Here is an 18,550-nt window from a genome sequence, read left to right on the forward strand (position 1 = left end):
ATTCTTAATATAGCATTTGCTCCCAAAGATTTTGAAGTGCTTTACCGAAGGAGTCTCACCATACCAGAGCTCATGAGGGGTTTGAGTGTTGTTCACCCAGACATTTGTTTTGTTGAGAATAACAACTGCAGCATATGCAGCTTCACCCCAGAAAGTTGCGGGAGTTCCAGACTCATCAAGCGTAGCACGAGCCATTTGTTGGACTGTTCTGTTCATTCTTTCCACCACTCCATTTTTTTGAGGAGTTCTAGCTGTAGAGAATTCTCTTCTTATCCCATGTTCTTCACAGAAATCGAAAAATTCATTTGAGGTAAACTCCCCACCTCTATCGGACCTGAGGCACTTAATTTTGTAACCTGATTCGTTTTCAACCAAGGCTTTGAAGGATTTGAATTTTTCGAATGCTTCATCTTTGTGCTTCATAAGTCCTAACCAAACAAACCTGGAGAAATCGTCAATGAATAATATCAAGTATTCTTCTCCTCGAGGTGTCCTTTTCCTAAATGGACCACATACATCTGTATGGACTAGCTCAAGAGGCATGCTAGCTGATCCTTCCTTTTCACGAAAGTTAGTTCTGGTTTGCTTCCCAAACTGACATGATTTGCATATGGTGTTGTCTGGAATTTTGATATCTGGAAGACCACGAACTGCCTGGTATTTGCATGCTTTCCTTATTTGTGAAAAGCTTAGATGCCCCAATCTCCGATGCCATAACCAGTGTTCATCATCCTTGCTCAAGTAGCATTGTTGTTGTCCTTCTTCAAATATGTATAGATTATTTGGAGTTCTTCTACCTTTGATCACTGTTTCACCTGTATCAAGATCACGAACACGACATTCATTTGATCTAAATATTACCTCGGTTCCTTGATCACACATCTGGCTGACACTCAGAAGATTATGCTTCAATCCATCAACATACAAAACATTTCCAGCTTTGACCTTTTCCTTCAACTGAGCAGTGCCTTTTCCTTTTATAGCTGTAGGAGTATCATTTCCAAAAGAAACTTTCTTTCCCTTTTCTAAAGCAGAATATAATTCAAGTTTTTCTTTATCACCTGTCATATGCTTCGAACATCCACTATCAATGTACCATAGATTTTCATGTCTCTCTGCATAAAATGCTATCCCACATCTTTCTGTTTGTGGTTCCTTTATTCTCCATGTTTTGGTGCTTGAGGCTTGTTCCTTTGTTTGCTGAAACCTGCTCCTGCATTCATAATCTTCATGACCAAAGTTATTGCTAATAGAACATTCAAATTCATTTTCAAGAGTCGAAAAGTTGTTATAGGTCCTTTTTGTAATCCCGGTCATACTTCTTTGTTTTTGAGCTTCTCTAGTCATGATTGTTTTATATGCAACACATTGAGCTGCTTTGTGACCAAAGTTATGGCAAGAGAAGCATTGTCCATTGAAGAAACTTCTGCGGTTCTCAAATCTTCCGGCCAAATGATTGTAATTTCTATTGTCATCCATTCTTGAAGAAAATTGAGAGGATTTTATGTGTGGCTGGTTGTAGCTTTTGTTCATCCTTAAGACGGATTGCCCCTGGTTTACCTGATAGTCTTTGTTTGTTCTTGATGTAATTCGTCCCTGCTTTACCTGGTGATCTCCATTGTGCTTTTTCTCATTCCTTCTTGCTGCATCAAGATAACTCTTTGAGGTGGATGCTTGAGAAGTTTCTCCATTATACCCCAGACCTGTCTTGTTTAGTGGAGAACGCTGTACATTGATGATCTCATCCAGAGTTTCAGATCCTTTGACAAACTTAAGATTAATAGCCTTTGTTCTCTCAATCTCTTTTCTAAGACCAACAATTTCACCTTCTAATTTTTCAAGATATTTTTCCTTTTCATCAATTTGAAATTGTAGAGTATCAATGATCATATTCTTTTCTTCTATACATCTCTTGAGTCTAGAGATTTCTTCATAAAGGCTATCCACATCTATAGCATCCATGTAATCATCATCTTCAAATGCCATTAAAAGTTTATAGTCATTACCTCGTTCATCTTCATCACTATTTGATAGACCATCACTATCTTCATGAGTGTAGTAGTTTTTATTATTTGCATTCTGTTTCTTGTTCCATCTAGCAGGTTCCTTTCCTTTGTCAATCTTATCCTTATGAGGACATTTTGCAGCATAATGACCTACTCTTCCACAAGCAAAACATTTAAAAGGTAACTTACCTCTGAACCTTCCAGTACCCCGTTGAAGATTTCTGACAAAATTTGATTCTTCTTATTCTTCTGGCGCGTGACTTGCTTCATAGTAGTCTCCTTTGCCTGAAGCCTTGAAAGCAGCTTCTCTCCTGTCCGATGGACCTCCTTTTCTCATTTCATAAGCGGTTAGAATTCCGTGTAGATGAGACATAGTAAGAGTTCGTAGATTTTCCTTTTCTTCTATTGCAGACACTTTAGATTCAAACTTGGGGGACAATGATCTTAAAACTTTTTCAACCACAATAGCCTCTTTTATTTCTTCACCCAAGTTTTTCATGCAATTAACAATCTCGTCTACCCGAAGAAAATAGTTAGCCACACTTTCATCATTATACATTCTGAGATTCTCATACTGAATCCTGAGGGTTTGAATTTTATCACGCTTTACCTGTTCATCTCCTACGTAGCTCAAGACAATCTTGTCCCATATTTCCTTTGCGGATTTATATTGCATAACCTTCACGAATTCTGTTTGAGATAAGCATCCCAGCAGAGTATTGAATGCTTTAGCATTTGTTTCATATTTCTTCTTCTCGGCCAGATCTATAGGAGTATCTGAAGGAAAAGTGTACCCTGTATCTATGATATCCCAAATTTCTGTACAAGAGATTGAAGATAGGCAGTAACTCTTACCTTCCAATAATTGAAGTTTGTCCCATCAAAAATTGGTGGCCTGATTGATGCTTCCCTCTCGTAGTTGCTCATGATGAATGATCTTCCTTCAAGCGATCAAGCTTCTCTGAAGGACCTGCTCCGATACCAATTGTTGGAAATAATACTGAGAGGGGGGGTGAATCAGTATTATCAAGTTCTTTTTTTAAATCTTCCTTATTTATACTTTGAATTATTCTTGTATGTCAGTACCATAAAACAATGAGCATGAACAAGAAAAACAGAGAGTCACACCAAAGAACACCAGATATAAGGTGGAAACCCAATGTGGGTGAAAACCACCTGCTGCAATATGTCTCTATCTTCTTTCAATTAGAAACTCCTTTTACAATGATTTTGTATTGGTGCAGTCCTTTACCAATACGCAGGCTGCAACCTGCAGAGAGCTACAACTCTCTCTCGTTTTCCAGTCTCTCCTGGAAGGGAGCTACAACCCCCTATTTCTTTTCTTTCAAGGACCACTTTTCATAAATTTTCAAAATGGATCCAAGAATATCAAATAAACATCAAGTACATGCAAATTACCCAAACTCCTTATACAATCAACCAAGAATTACCCAACTTCTCAGAATGCTGTAAACAGAAAGATAGTTCCAGAAATATAAACCCAGAACTCTGCAGCAATAAATAGAAGATGATCTACAAATGTTTTAGGACAGATACGCAATTTTTCTTTATCTGGACTGCGTGGCCTCGCACTTCACCTTCTGCGTCTCTGCGTATCCCCGCAGAGAGCCTTCCACTGCACCGCGTACCCACGCAGTGTTTCTTCAATCACGCCGCGTACTACTACTGTGGCCACGCACCCTCAGATGCTATTGCGCCGCGTATCTACGCTCTTGCGGCTTCTGTAGCACCGCGTACTTTCACTGTGCCTCCGCACCTGAACCTCTATCGCGCTACATACCCACGCACTGCGCCTTCTTCTGCTGTGCGTACCCACGCACTGCGCCTTCTTCTGATGTGCGTACCCCCGCACTTGCACAGTTAATTACCTGCGAACCTCTGATTAGGGCCAAATTGGCAATCCACCAATGTGCCACAGATAGTCAGATGCCCAGATCTGATCATGCGCCCGAGAGATCACACTTCATAGATTCACTTTCAACTTCACTTTTATATAGATCAAGTTTTTAAACTGATAACCCAATATTTCAGATCTTAAGATATTCAATTTGCAAAAGATACATTAGCCAAGTGATCTCCTTCCCTATTTATAGTCAAGCCCTTATTCACACCATGGGACAAAACCATCAATAACCAATACAAGGGATCCAAACCGGGGCTAAATTAGATCCTATACCACGGGCCAAAACCATAGAATCAAGAACGACGGGCTAAATACCACGGACCAAACATAAGAAACCCCATGTTAGCGCGCTTCTCTGCCTTGAAGTGAGTGAACTGGGGGTCCGCACCTCATGATTGTTGGCATTATGGCTAAAGTGTTGTCCTTGATGGCAACCCATTCAGGTGATAGATCACAGTACTTCAAGTCAGCAGCAGAGATTGATGATCAGCTATCAAATATTGAAGAAAATAAGGGGTACACAGGTACACCTTGCATAAGGTGCGTACACGCAGGTCAGTGTTACATAAAGTGCGTACATACCCGCAGTTATCCCGTTAAGGAGGTGCGTACCCCCAGTGCACACATTTCAAGGCAAAGAAATTCACATGTGGGGTTTTCTTATGTTTTACTCTTGGTATTTAGCCGACGATATTGTGTTATTATGGTGTTGGCTCGTGGTATTGATCCATGTTTTAAGGAAGAGATTTCCTATATAAAGCAAAGGAGATCATTTGGCTTGAGCATGTTTTTGGTTGAATATCTTAGGAGTGCTAGATCTGGTCTAGATCTAAAGAAGGCGAAGCTACTGATGGACCGAGATCTCTTCGGCGCATGTTCAGATCTGTAGATCTGACTGTCTGGGTTATTTCTGAAGTCTTGAAATCATCTATGCCCGAAGGTACGCAGGTACAGTGAGAGAAAAGTGCGTACATACGCAGGAACGAAGCATTTCAGGTGCGCGGGTACGCAGGCACAGAAGGGTTTCAGGTGCGCCAGTACGCAGGCACAGAAGGGTTTCAGGTGCGCCGGTACGCAGGCACAGAAGGGTTTCAGGTGCGCCAGTACGCAGGAACAGAAGGGTTGCAGGTGCGTCGGTACGCAGGCACAAAAGGGTTGCAGGTGCAGAGGTCCGCAGTCAGTTCAATGGACTCAGAGCGAGGTACGCAGACTAGCAGTTGAGCAGGGTGCGTACATAAGCAGGCTAGCAGTTGAGCAGGGTGCGTACTGTAAGTAGGAAAGTAGTTGAACAGGGTGAGTACTGTAAGCAGGCCAGCAGTTGAGCAGGCTGCTTACATAAGCAGGCGAGCAGTTGAGCAGGGTGCTTACTTCTCTTAAAATCTTTGTTTATCATTGTTGTGTTCTGGGTTTGGTCCTATTATTGTTGATCTGGTTACTACAGTTGACTGGGTGATTCTCTTATACTTGATGATTGTTTGATGCTTATGGATCCAGTGTGAAAATTTATGAAAAGTGGTCCTTGTAAGAAAAGAAGTAGGGGGTTGTAGCTCCCTTCCAGGAGAGACTGGAAAACGAGAGAGAGAGTTGTAGCTCTCTGCAGGTTGCAGCCTGCGTACTGGTAAAGGACTGCACCAGTACAAAACCATTGTAAAAGGAGTTTCTAATTTGAAAGAAGATAGAGACATATTGCAGCAGGTGGTTTTCACCCACATTGGGTTTCCACCTTACATCTTGTGTTCTTTGGTGTGACTATCTGTTTTCTTTTGTTCATGCTCATTATTTTATGGTATTGACATGCAAAAACAATTCAAAGAACAAATAAAGAAGATTTATTAAAAGAATTAGATAATACTGATTCAACCCCCCTCTCAGTATTATTTCCAACAATTGGTATCAGAGCAGGTCCTTCAGAGAAGCTTGATCGCTTGAAGGTAGATCGTTCATCATGAGCAACTACGAGAGAGAAGCATCAATCAGGCCACCGGTTTTTGATGGGACAAACTTCAATTATTGGAAGGTAAGAGTTACTGCCTATCTTCAATCTCTTGGTACAGAAGTTTGGGACATCGTAGAGACAGGCTACGCTTTTCCTTCAGCTACTCCTATATATGCAGCCGAGAAAAATAAGTATGAAACAAATGCGAAAGCATTCAGTACTCTATTAGGATGTATATCTCAATCAGAATTTATGAAGGTAATGCACTATAAATCCGCAAAAGAGATATGGGACAAAATTGTCACGAGCTATGAAGGAGATGAATAGGTAAAGCGTGCTAACCTTCAAACTCTCAGAATTCAGTATGAGACTCTCAAAATGTATAATGATGAAAGTGTGGCTAACTATTTTCTTCGGGTAGATGAGGTTGTTAACTGTATGAAAAATTTGGGTGAAGAAATAAAAGAGGCTATTGTGGTTGAAAAAGTTCTAAGATCATTGTCCCCCAAGTTTGAATCTAAAGTATCTACAATAGAAGAAAAGGAAAATCTACGAATTCTTACTATGTCTCAGCTACATGGAATTCTAACTGCTTATGAAATGAGAAAGGGAGGTCCATCAGACAGAAGAGAAGCTGCTTTCAAGGCATCAGGCAAAGGAGATTATTATGAAGCAAGCCACGTCCCAGAAGAAGAGGAAGAAGAATCAAATTTTGTCAGAAATCTTCAAAGGGGTTCTGGAAGGTTCAGAGGTAAGTTACCTTTTAAATGCTTTGCTTGTGGAAGAGTAGGTCATTATGTTGCAAAATGTCCTTATAAGGATAAAGGAAAGGAACCTGCTAGATGGAACAAGAAACAAAATGCAAATAAGAAAAGCTACTACACTCATGAAGATAGTGATGGTCTATCAAACAGTGATGAAGATGAACAAGGTAATGAATATAAGTTGTTAATGGCATTTGAAGATGATGATTATATGGATGCTATAGATGTGGATAACCTTTATGATGAAATTACTAGACTCAAGAGATGTATAGAAGAAAAGAACATGATCATTGATACTCTACAATTTCAAATTGATGAAAAGGAAAAACATCTTGAAAAATTAGAAGGTGAAATCGTTGGTCTTAGAAAAGAGATTGAGAAAACAAAAGCTATTAATCTCAAGTTTGTCAAAGGATCTGAAACTTTGGATGAGATTATCAATGTGCAGCGGTCTCCACTAAACAAGACAGGTCTGGGCTATAATGGAGAAACTTCTCAAGCATCCACCTCAAAAAGTTATCTTGATGCAGCAAGAAGAAATGAGCAAAAGCACAATGAAGATCATCAGGTAAAGCAGGGACGAATTACAAACAGAAACTATCAGGGGCAATCCATCTTAAGGGTGAACAAAAGCTACAACCAGCCACAGGTAAAATCTTCTCAATTTGGTTCAAGAATAGATGACAATAGAAATTACAATCAATTGGCTGGTAGATTCGATAACCGCAGAAGTTTCTTCAATGGACAATGCTTTTCTTGCCATAACTTTGGTCACAAAGCAGCTCAATGTGTTGCATATAAAACGATCATGACTAGGGAAGCTCAAAAACAAAGAAGTATGACGGGGATTACAAAAAGGACCTATAACAATTTTTCAGTTCTTGAAAATGAAGTTGAATGTTCTATTTGCAATAACTTTGGTCATGAAGACTCTGAATGCAGGAGCAGGTTTCAGCAGAAAAAGGAACAAGCCTCAAGCACCAAAACATGGAGAATAAAGGAACCTCAAACAGAAAGATGTGGGATAGCATTTTATGCAGAGGGACAGGAAAATCTATGGTACATTGACAGTGGATGTTCGAAGCATATGACAGGTGATAAAGAAAAACTTGAGTCTTATTCTACTCTAGAAAAGGGAAAGAAAGTCTCTTTTGGAAATGATACTCCTGCAACTATAAAAGGAAAAGGCATTGCTCAGTTAAAAGAAAAGGTCAAGGCTGGAAATGTTTTGTATGTTGATGGATTGAAGCATAATCTTCTAAGTGTCAGCCAGATGTGTGATCAAAGAACCGAGGTTATATTCAGATCAAATGGATGTCTTGTTCGTGATCTTGATACAGGTAAAACAGTGATCAAAGGCAAAAGAACTCCAAATAATCTGTACATATTTGAAGAAGGACAACAAAAATGCTATCTGAGCAAGGATGATGAGCACTGGTTATGGCATCGGAGGTTGGGACATCTAAGCTTTTCACAAATAAGGAAAGCATGCAAATATCAGGCAGTTCATGATCTTCCAGATATCAAAATTCCTGACAACACCATATGCAAATCATGTCAGTTTGGAAAACAAACCAGAACTAACTTTCCAGAGAAAGAAGGATCAGCTAGCATGCCTCTTGAGCTAGTACATACAGATACATGCGGTCCTTTCAGGAAAAGAACACCTCGAGGAGAAGAATACTTGATATTATTCATTGACGAATTTCTAGGTTTGTCTGGTTAGGACTTATGAAGCACAAAGATGAAGCATTCGAAAAATTCAAATCCTTCAAAGCCTTGGTTGAAAATGAATCAGGTCACAAAATTAAGTGCCTCAGATCCGACAGAGGTGGGGAATTTACTTCAAATGAATTTTTTGATTTCTGTGAAGAACATGGGATAAGAAGAGAATTCTCTACAGCAAGAACTCCTCAGCAAAATGGAGTTGTGGAAAGAATGAACAGAACAGTCCAACAAATGGCTCGTGCTATGCTTGATGAGTCAGGAACTCCCGCAACTTTCTGGGGTGAAGCTGCACATGCTGCAGTTGTTATTCTCAACAAAACAAATGTCCGGGTGAACAACACTCAAACTCCTCATGAGCTCTGGAGTGGTAGGAATCCTTCAGTAAAGCACTTCAAAATCTTTGGGAGCAAATGCTATATCAAGAATACTGATGAGCAGCTTGGCAAACTTGAACCTAGAGCAGATGAAGGCATTCTTCTTGGTTACTCTCCACATAGCAAAGCATACAAATGCTACAATAAAAGACTTGGCAGAATTGTTGACAGCATTGATGTAGTGGTTGATGAGAAGGGATACATTCCTAGGCAAGTACATCATGAAGACATCGAAGAAGATGAAGGCTACCCCCAACGACAGAATGATGAAGAAGAAGAACCTCAAGAAGAACCAGAGGAGCAAACAAGAATAGAAAAAAAGACTCCATCCAGATATGTTCAGAAGAACCATCCAGAATCTCAGATTATGGGGCAGAAAGAAGCAGGTGTACAAACAAGAAGAACAGTTGCAGAAGCTTCAAGCTATTTGGCATTACTCTCCTCTACTGAACCACAAAATGTGAAAGAGGCATGCAAAGATGAATGTTGGGTGAAAGCAATGGATGAAGAACTTGAGAAGATCGAAAAGAACAACACTTGGGAGCTGGTTCCTAGACCAAAAGATAAGAATGTTATCGGGACAAAATGGGTCTTCAAAAACAAATTGAATGAAAATGGAGAAGTAATTAGAAACAAAGCCAGACTTGTTTGTAAAGGGTATGCGCAGCAAGAAGGAATAGACTTTGAAGAAACCTTTGCTCCTGTTGCAAGACTTGAGGCCATCCGAATGTTCCTTGCTCTCTCAAGTTTTCAAAACTTCAAAGTATTTCAAATGGACGTGAAATCAGCCTTTCTGAATGGAGACTTGGAAGAAGAAGTGTACATTGAACAGCCAGATGGGTTCATTCTTGGAAATGATCCAAATCTTGTATGCAGATTGAAAAAGGCTCTCTATGGTCTCAAACAAGCTCCAAGGGCTTGGTACTACCGTTTGGACAAATATCTTCATCAACAAGGCTTTTCAAAAGGATCGGCAAATAGCAATCTTTATATAAAAGTTGAAAATGACAAATTGCTAATACTTGTTGTGTATGTAGATGACATTATTTTTGGGAGCAATGAAGAAGCTATGAGTCAAAACTTTGCCTTGGTCATGCAGAAAGAATTTGAAATGTCCTTGCTAGGAGAACTGACATATTTCCTTGGTTTGCAAATCCAACAAAAAGAAGGAGGAATCTTTTTATCTCAAACCAAGTATCTCAAACAGATTTTGAAGAAATATGGTATGGAAGATGCAAAACCAGTATGTACACCCATGGTCACAGGATGTAGCCTCAGTGCAAATGATGAATCTGCAGCAGTACATCAACCAACCTACAGATCTATGATTGGAAGTTTACTTTATTTGACAGGTACCCGCCCAGACATCATGCATGCAGTTGGAATAGTTGGAAGATTTCAGGCAAATCCGAAGGAGACTCATCTTCAGGCAGTGAAGAGAATTTTCAAATATCTTCAAGGGACTCAAAATTATGGCTTATGGTATCCTAGAGATACAGATCTTACACTTCATGCTTATACAGATGCAGATTGGGCTGGAAGCGTGGATGACAGGAAAAGCACAAGTGGTGGTGCGTTCTTTATGGGTTCCAGACTGGTATCTTGGTTCAGCAAGAAACAGAGTTCGATTGCCTTGTCTACAGCTGAAGCAGAATATGTTGCTGCTGCATCTTGTTGCACCCAACTCCTTTGGATGATGCAGACTTTGCAGGATTTTCAAATCACTTGTACACCACCAATCCCCATCTTATGTGATAACACAAGTGCAATCAGCATCTCAAAGAATCCTGTTATGCATTCAAAAACCAAGCACATACCAATCAAGTATCATTTTCTCCGGGAACAAGTGCTTGAACAGAAGGTCAAGTTGGAGTATGTTCCTTCTAAGGAACAAGTTGCTGATATTCTCACCAAACCATTGCCCAGGGACACTTTTGAATACCTCAGGCAAAAGTTGGGGGTTGTTGATGCATCATCTTATTGCTGACCCTCTTCTGATTGATGGTACAGGTTCAGGGGGAGCATATAATGCATTGTTGGCATTATGGAGGATGTGTAGAAGGAGATCTTGGAAGTAGCTGCAATATGTCTCTATCTCTTTCATGGTGGATTATGGTTCTTCGTTGCAGATCTGGTTCAGGGGGAGCATGTTCTTAGGGGGAGCATAACCCTTTTCCCTTGATGTCAAAGGGGGAGAATGAAGCTGAAGCTTTGAGGTTGCCATCAAGTCCAAAGGGGGAGATTATTGGCATTATGGCTAAAGTGTTGTCCTTGATGGCAAGCCATTCAGGTGATAGATCACAGTACTTCAAGTCAGCAGCAGAGATTGATGATCAGCTATCAAATATTGAAGAAAATAAGGGGTACGCAGGTACACCTTGCATAAGGTGCGTACACGCAGGTCAGTGTTACATAAAGTGCGTACATACCCGCAGTTATCCCGTTCAGGAGGTGCGTACCCCCAGTGCACACATTTCAAGGCAAAGAAATTCACATGTGGGGTTTTCTTATGTTTTACTCTTGGTATTTAGCCGACGGTATTGTGTTATTATGGTGTCGGCTCGTGGTATTGATCCATGTTTTAAGGAAGAGCTTTCCTATATAAAGCAAAGGAGATCATTTGGCTTGAGCATGTTTTTGGTTGAATATCTTAGGAGTGTTGGATCTGGTCTAGATCTAAAGAAGGCGAAGCTACTGATGGACCGAGATCTCTTCGGCGCATGTTCAGATCTGTAGATCTGACTGTCTGGGTTATTTCTGAAGTCTTGAAATCATCTATGCCCGAAGGTACGTAGGTACAGTGAGAGAAAAGTGCGTACATACGCAGGAACGAAGCGTTTCAAGTGCGCCGGTACGCAGGCACAGAAGGGTTTCAGGTGCGCCGATACGCAGGCACAGAAGGGTTTCAGGTGCGCCGGTACGCAGGCACAAAAGGGTTTCAGGTGCACCGGTACGCAGGAACAGAAGGGTTGCAGGTGCGCCGGTACGCAGGCACAGAAGGGTTGCAGGTGCGGAGGTCCGCAGGCAGTTCAATGGACTCAGAGCGAGGTACGCAGGCTAGCAGTTGAGCAGGGTGCGTACATAAGCAGGCTAGCAGTTGAGCAGGGTGCGTACTGTAAGCAGGCAAGCAGTTGAACAGGGTGAGTACTGTAAGCAGGCCAGCAGTTGAGCAGGCTGCTTACATAAGCAGGCGAGCAGTTGAGTAGGGTGCTTACTTCTCTTAAAATCTTTGTTTATCATTGTTGTGTTCTGGGTTTGGTCCTATTATTGTTGATCTGGTTACTACAGTTGACTGGGTGATTCTCTTATACTTGATAATTATTTGATGCTTATGGATCCAGTTTGAAAATTTATGAAAAGTGGTCCTTGTAAGAAAAGAAGTAGGGGGTTGTAGCTCCCTTTCAGGAGAGACTGGAAAACGAGAGAGAGAGTTGTAGCTCTCTGAAGGTTACAGCCTGCGTACTGGTAAAGGACTGCACCAGTACAAAACCATTGTAAAAGGAGTTTCTAATTTGAAAGAAGATAGAGACATATTGCAGCAGGTGGTTTTCACCCACATTGGGTTTCCACCTTACATCTTGTGTTCTTTGGTGTGACTATCTGTTTTCTTTTGTTCATGCTCATTATTTTATGGTACTGACATGCAAAAACAATTCAAAGAACAAATAAAGAAGATTTATTAAAAGAATTAGATAATACTGATTCACCCCCCTCTCAGTATTATTTCCAATAGAATGGGTAACTTGCGGGTATGAACGCACTTTCTGGCCGGCGTACCTGCGGGTCCGCACCTTTTGAATCATTCACCTGCGTACCTCTTAATTTCCTACATTTTGAGAGCCTGAACAGAGCATTGCCACTTAAGAGAGTTGCCATCAAGTACAACACCTGTAACATAGAGCCATACCAGAATCATAATGCCAACACTGTGACCCTTGGAAGATCAATTTTCATCGATGATATCTTAAAGAAAGTTGAATCTCAGCCATCTGTAGGTCCTTGAACCTTTGCTTCCAGACAACTTACTGTCTCCCTTCGGGCCACAGGCTCACCATCTATAGCCTACGCTGAGGTCCACGGTAAAATAGAAGGAACTGAGCAGAGTTTTCAAGATATTGAAAATTCGCGCACAAGTCCCTCACAAGAAGGGAATTCTTGTAACATTCATGAAGGAGGAGGAGAAACAAGGGAAACAGAGGAACCCAGATGCCCTCAGGTAGTAATTGAGAAAAGGACACCTAGTGTCCCAGATCACGGGAGTGTTGTTAAGATCATTCCCCACCCCTTTTAGACATCCTACGAATAACTCTCTAGCTCCAGAGATCCCAGAAGGGCACTGGCATATATTTGATCAAATGACCAATAATCCACAAGCACCCCAGACCTCTACATTACAGTATGCTATCGTTGACACAGCTGTCAACACACCCATGGAAGCTATCCCTCTAAAAAATATTCCCACCTTTCATGGACTCACATCAGAATATCCAGATGCATTTCTGTTTGAATTTGATGTATTGTGTTCGGGTTATGATTACACCATCGACCCCCAGAAACTAAAACTGTTTCCCTCTACGTTAAAAGGAGCAGCCCTGCATTGGTTTATGGGACTAGGTGGGGGCACCATAAATGATTGGGATCAAATGAAAACCGCTTTCCTTAAAAAATATCAGGACTATTGCAGATCTAGGGAACTAAAAGACGAAATATTCCAAATGGTAGCAAGACCTAGTGAAACGTTGGAAGAGTATGTGGAGCGTTTTCAATATAACCTCCAAAGGTCTCCCTACGCAACTCTGCCTTTGCCTGATAATGTGCTAAAAACTACATTGATTAAAGGGATGAAAGACCAATGGATAGAGACATTAAATATTATGGGTAAAGGTGATATATATCAAGAAGACTATGCTAACATTATTAATTTGTGTATCAGGTGCTCAAGAGGCAGTATGAGATTGAAACCAACAGAATGCAATATGACCACCAGGGACAACAAAATCTCTAGTGGAAGCATTACTCGTGCAGAAATCGGCAACTTGCTGGAGGATTTCAAAATAGATATCTTGGGAACTTTGATGACACAATTAGACATCATGCAAGCCAAGCAGAAGCAGGCCGAAGCAAAATAGAACTTGGTGATCTTTTGCCCTCGATGCAGGAAGAAGCATAGTCATAAAGAATGCCCGCTGGATATGGTACAGACTTGTGCCATATGCACTAAAAATCATGCCAAAGAAAATTGCCCATCGCTCCCAGGGTTAAAATCAGTCTTCAAGGAGGAAGAGGAAGAAACTGAATCAATCTACCTGTTAAATCAGCGTCGCCAATGGCAAGCATGACAAACAAGTACGCCTACTGACCCATCTTCTTTCTTTCAGCTCTAGCAATATAATTCTCAACAATCCACAGGAGATACGTGGCAGAACCAACCACCTTTTCCTAATTTATCATAGCAATCATTCTTTATGCCACCTTGGTGCAATCAATCAAATCAAAACAATAGTTGGCCAAATTCCTCTTACTTTCCACCATTCTAGAAGAGAAATACATGTCCATCCCAATGGCCACTCTCCACTTCACCAAACCAGAGCTGGCAGGCAAGCTGGCAAAGACCTACAAACCAGCTAGCAGGAACAATCCCCCTGCCTCAACCTACACTACTAGCACCTTACACATTGTATCAGAACGCTCAACCCAATCCATGACCACAGCTCCCAGGCCAGCCCAACCCAAATCCCAACAATAGACCCGCCCAATCTGTAAAAATTATTGAGGGACCAGAGCTAGAAACTGAGTTGAGGGAGTATAATGAACTCAAATTAAGGTTTGGAAGGATAATTGAGTCAGAGGGGGATAAAAATATACAATTAGAAGAATCGTTACCTGTAGAAAAAACACCCCAAATGGAGAATACGGTTAAACAGAAGAGCCATGATCAAACTATTACCTCTTCTCCACCATTCCTAGAGAGATTGATTATACCCCGCCCAATAGAATATCCTGATTTCGATCTTCTGGGAGAATTAAAAAATATTTGTGTAAAAATACCCCTCCTCTAGGCTATTCAGGACATTCCAATTTATGCAAAAACTATTAAGGAATTGTGTACTAAAAAGCCTAAGAGGAAAATAAAAACAACCCCAACTGTCCACGTAGTCGGAACTTTGTCTGATTTATTATCAGGAAGAGAAACACCAGTGAAATATGAGGACCCAGGAAACCCTATAGTCACAGTACAAATAAATGGATGTTCCTTCCCCAATGCATTAGTTGATCTAGGAGCAGCCATTAATATTCTCACAACAACAACCTGTCAAAAACTTGGCATTACAGCCTTGGATCCAACTACGACCTTGTTGGAACTTGCTGACCAATCGGTTGTCAAACTAGAAGGGACATTACAGGATGTAATGGTGTTTGTAGATTCTTGGCAATGTGTTCACCTGGTTACCAAGCCAGCACATTGGTCTCTACTATGGACATCATAAGACACTTCCCCAATTATACATAGAGGACCATGGTTCCCAAGGGTTAGAAAGTGTTTAGTCAATTTAGTGTTCCTAAATTGATGTCATTAATTGTCAACCCGGGGCTCGTAAGCTGATGAAGTGAGGGTTTACTATATGTAATTAAGTAACTTTCTTAGAGCTTTTGTCGTTTTTGGGGGTGTTGTTTATGGTTAACTTATCTTTGATGGAGTGATGGTTATAAACAGATGAGTGCAAGTGTGTGAAAAGTGAGTTCTAGATGAGTGAAAGTGTGTGTGAGTGAAGGTGATTTCTAATTACTTGCTGAATTTGTAAAGAAAAGAACTTGAAAGAAATGAGTAAATTAAAATGACTTGAAAGTAAATGACCACGTTCTAATGGCATTAGTCTCTATCCATACTGCTGCAAATAAAAGAAACAAGAAAATCACTTCAAGGATTGATGTTAATGATTATCTCCTCCTAACTCCCTGCTTCTACCACTTAGTACTGCGTAAAACACGATTAGGAGGTAGCTGAAAACAAATCCAAGAACTGATAAAAACTCTAATCTACTCTAATTGACAAATTGTAACACTACTAAGCTTTTTCCAACATACTGCTTCCTACATATGTGATTATGTGTAACAAGTGGAAAAAGTATTAGTATCACAAGCCAAGACTACTCAAATACAAGCTGCAATTAATTAGTGTTTTGTTCTCTTGAAATATAAGCCATTCATGATAAAGAGAGCATAAATGAATTAGCATCCAACTTGTAAAACTAAGCTAAAACTAGTCTAGAAAAACAGAGTCAAAAGGGCAGCATCATGAACAAGACAACTGCAACTACCATTAGATTTTAAAGCAAACACAACACACTTAATCCCGGGACCTGCAAAGAAGTAAACCTGATCAGTGAAAATAAAGGCTGCAGCAACAAAGAAAAATCAAGCTGTACATAACTCAAGAAAAGAAATTCTGTTTGTAAAATAAAGAAATTGCAGAAATATGAACATGAAAATACTTTACAAGGCTAATACGAACACAGGCCCTCCATCCATATTATCCACAGAAAACTCAGATGCTCTTAAGACTTCAAAACAGCGTTTCCATTACTTTATATGCAAAGATACATAATCCAAAAGTGCTGGAACAGCTCTTTATAAAAACAGAGTTTGAAAACGTGCCAAAATTCTCACAAATACATACACTACAGCATCTGAAAAGGTAACCTTAGCATACGCAGACGCAGGTATATATAGGCACCTGTAAGATGGCCTAATATGTAAACATAAAAACAGAAAATGAACTAACTGTCATGCGTATTAAAGATGTAATTAACACGTCATAGGCTTCGTGGTCAAGCTGGAGGTCTTGGTCGATATGGGCAATGAATCTAACATTAGATCATGTCCCCCACGGCTTTCAAAACATGGACAGGTCACCTTTTCCACCGACGTGATCAAACAGCTTACGTATCCACGTTGAGCTGTCTTTATTTGACCGAAACTTGACCCCCTTTGACCGGAGGTACAAGTGACGTGGCCGGCTGAACTGATGGCACAGGAACCTCGAGCATGTATATTCCAACATGCCCACGTGGCTCATTCTGCAAAATAGCACGTGGATCTTTGAGAACAACAAAATGGCTGCGGGATCAGTAGATGGCTGCGGAATCAGCAGATGGCTGCGGAATCAGCAGAAAGCTGCGGAATACCTGCAAGTATGTCAAAAACTAAACAAAACAATTATCCATTAGCAAAGCTCACTTGATCATGTTTAATGACAACTAATGTAATGATCTGGGTGGAAAATGAGGTAAAAGAGAGAGGAAAGTGATGAAAGCAGTAGGTAATGATAGAGGATGAGGTGTAAAGTAGGGACTCTACATACCCCCACTACGAGGGCATTGCATGTCCTCATGCAAAAAATACTGATCAATCAACCTGTTGTGATGCCTCTGCCAAGACATCCAATCTCCTCTTCTTTCTCTGTGTAGACACATTCACCCTTGGCTTCTTTACTAGGCATCTGAACTTTAGGTTGATCAAGGCTCTGTTGAGCTTGTTGCATCTCTTCCTTAACTTCTTGTTATTTCTTTGCCACAGGCCCAAATGTAACATGGTGTTATCATGAATCATTTTATCCAATTTGGCTTGCTCTTTCAACTTCTCATTTTCTTGCGTGATATGTCGATTTAGAACCTCAATCTCAAAAAGTTCATGTTTCAAGGAGTGGACTTGTTGTTCTAAAGGCTGAACATTACTAGGGCCAGCGGCTGCTTGCTCCAATGTTTCCAGATAATTATATACTTTTTGCTGCTCCGAGTCCACTTCAGGTGACTTTTTGGGACTTGGTTCATAATCAAATTCAGATCCATGTTCATGCTCAAGTTCATGTTCAAACGGACTTTCCTCACGTGGAGGAGAAGTCTCAATGTGATTAGCGTGTGGAGGACTTGTAGTACCTTTTTGAGGTGAACTTAAGTCAATGAAGAATGACTGTTTACCCTTTGTGGCCCCTACTTTTCTATTTTGCAATCTGCTGCTCCTTCTTACAGAGGTGGCACTCTGTTTTTCTTTTGGTACCTTCTGTTGTTTTTCTCTTGGTACTTTTTGCTTCTGTTTTGTGTCCTTTTTGGAAAGAGCAGTTTTGTGAAGTTTGGCCATTCTTTGAGCTAAGGGTTGAGTATCTTCCTCACTAGTATCTTCAGGGATGAGGGAAGTTTCTTGGACTACAGATTTACCCTTATCTTGCTTACGTTTCTTCTTCCCTTCTTTCCTTTTCTGAGCAATTTCTTGAGCAAGTTCTGAGAGGGTTTCAGAGATAATTCCTTGGGCTGCTTGGTTATCATCTTCAGCAAATCCAGGATCAATATCCTGTTCAGAATGTTGTATATCAGTTCCCTCATCAAACTGGTCTTGAACTGTTTCCTCTTGGGCAGTTGTTTCAGGTATAGTAGTATCAGGAACAATGGTTTCTGTTTGGGCAGTGGTTTCTTGGTTAACCCCCTCTCCTCTTTTCCTTCTACTTCTTTTTGGCACTTGAGGGGATCCTCCAGAAGTTTCTCCTAACTCTTGAAAATGGTTCCTTATGAGAAACCTCTCCCATGAGTCTCTTTTTTATTTTAATTGTTCCTCTACCAACAATTTCACAAGACTGTGATGACATAAATGTGCTTCAGCATTTCTAGGGTTCTTTTGGACCATTGCACACATTTTCTTAAGACTTGAAAAGAGAAAGTAAGGGAGATTAATGTCATCACCTAGAAAATGCATCATAACCTTTGCATGATAGACATATAAGACTCCAAATCTGCCTTCACAAGTGAAAAAATTCTGTACTAACA

The sequence above is a fragment of the Pinus tabuliformis genome, chromosome 8 (genome assembly GCF_031772625.1).
Source record: "Pinus tabuliformis cultivar Carrire ecotype Pingquan chromosome 8, CPIR1, whole genome shotgun sequence".
In the NCBI taxonomy this organism is placed as follows: Eukaryota; Viridiplantae; Streptophyta; class Pinopsida; order Pinales; family Pinaceae; genus Pinus; species Pinus tabuliformis.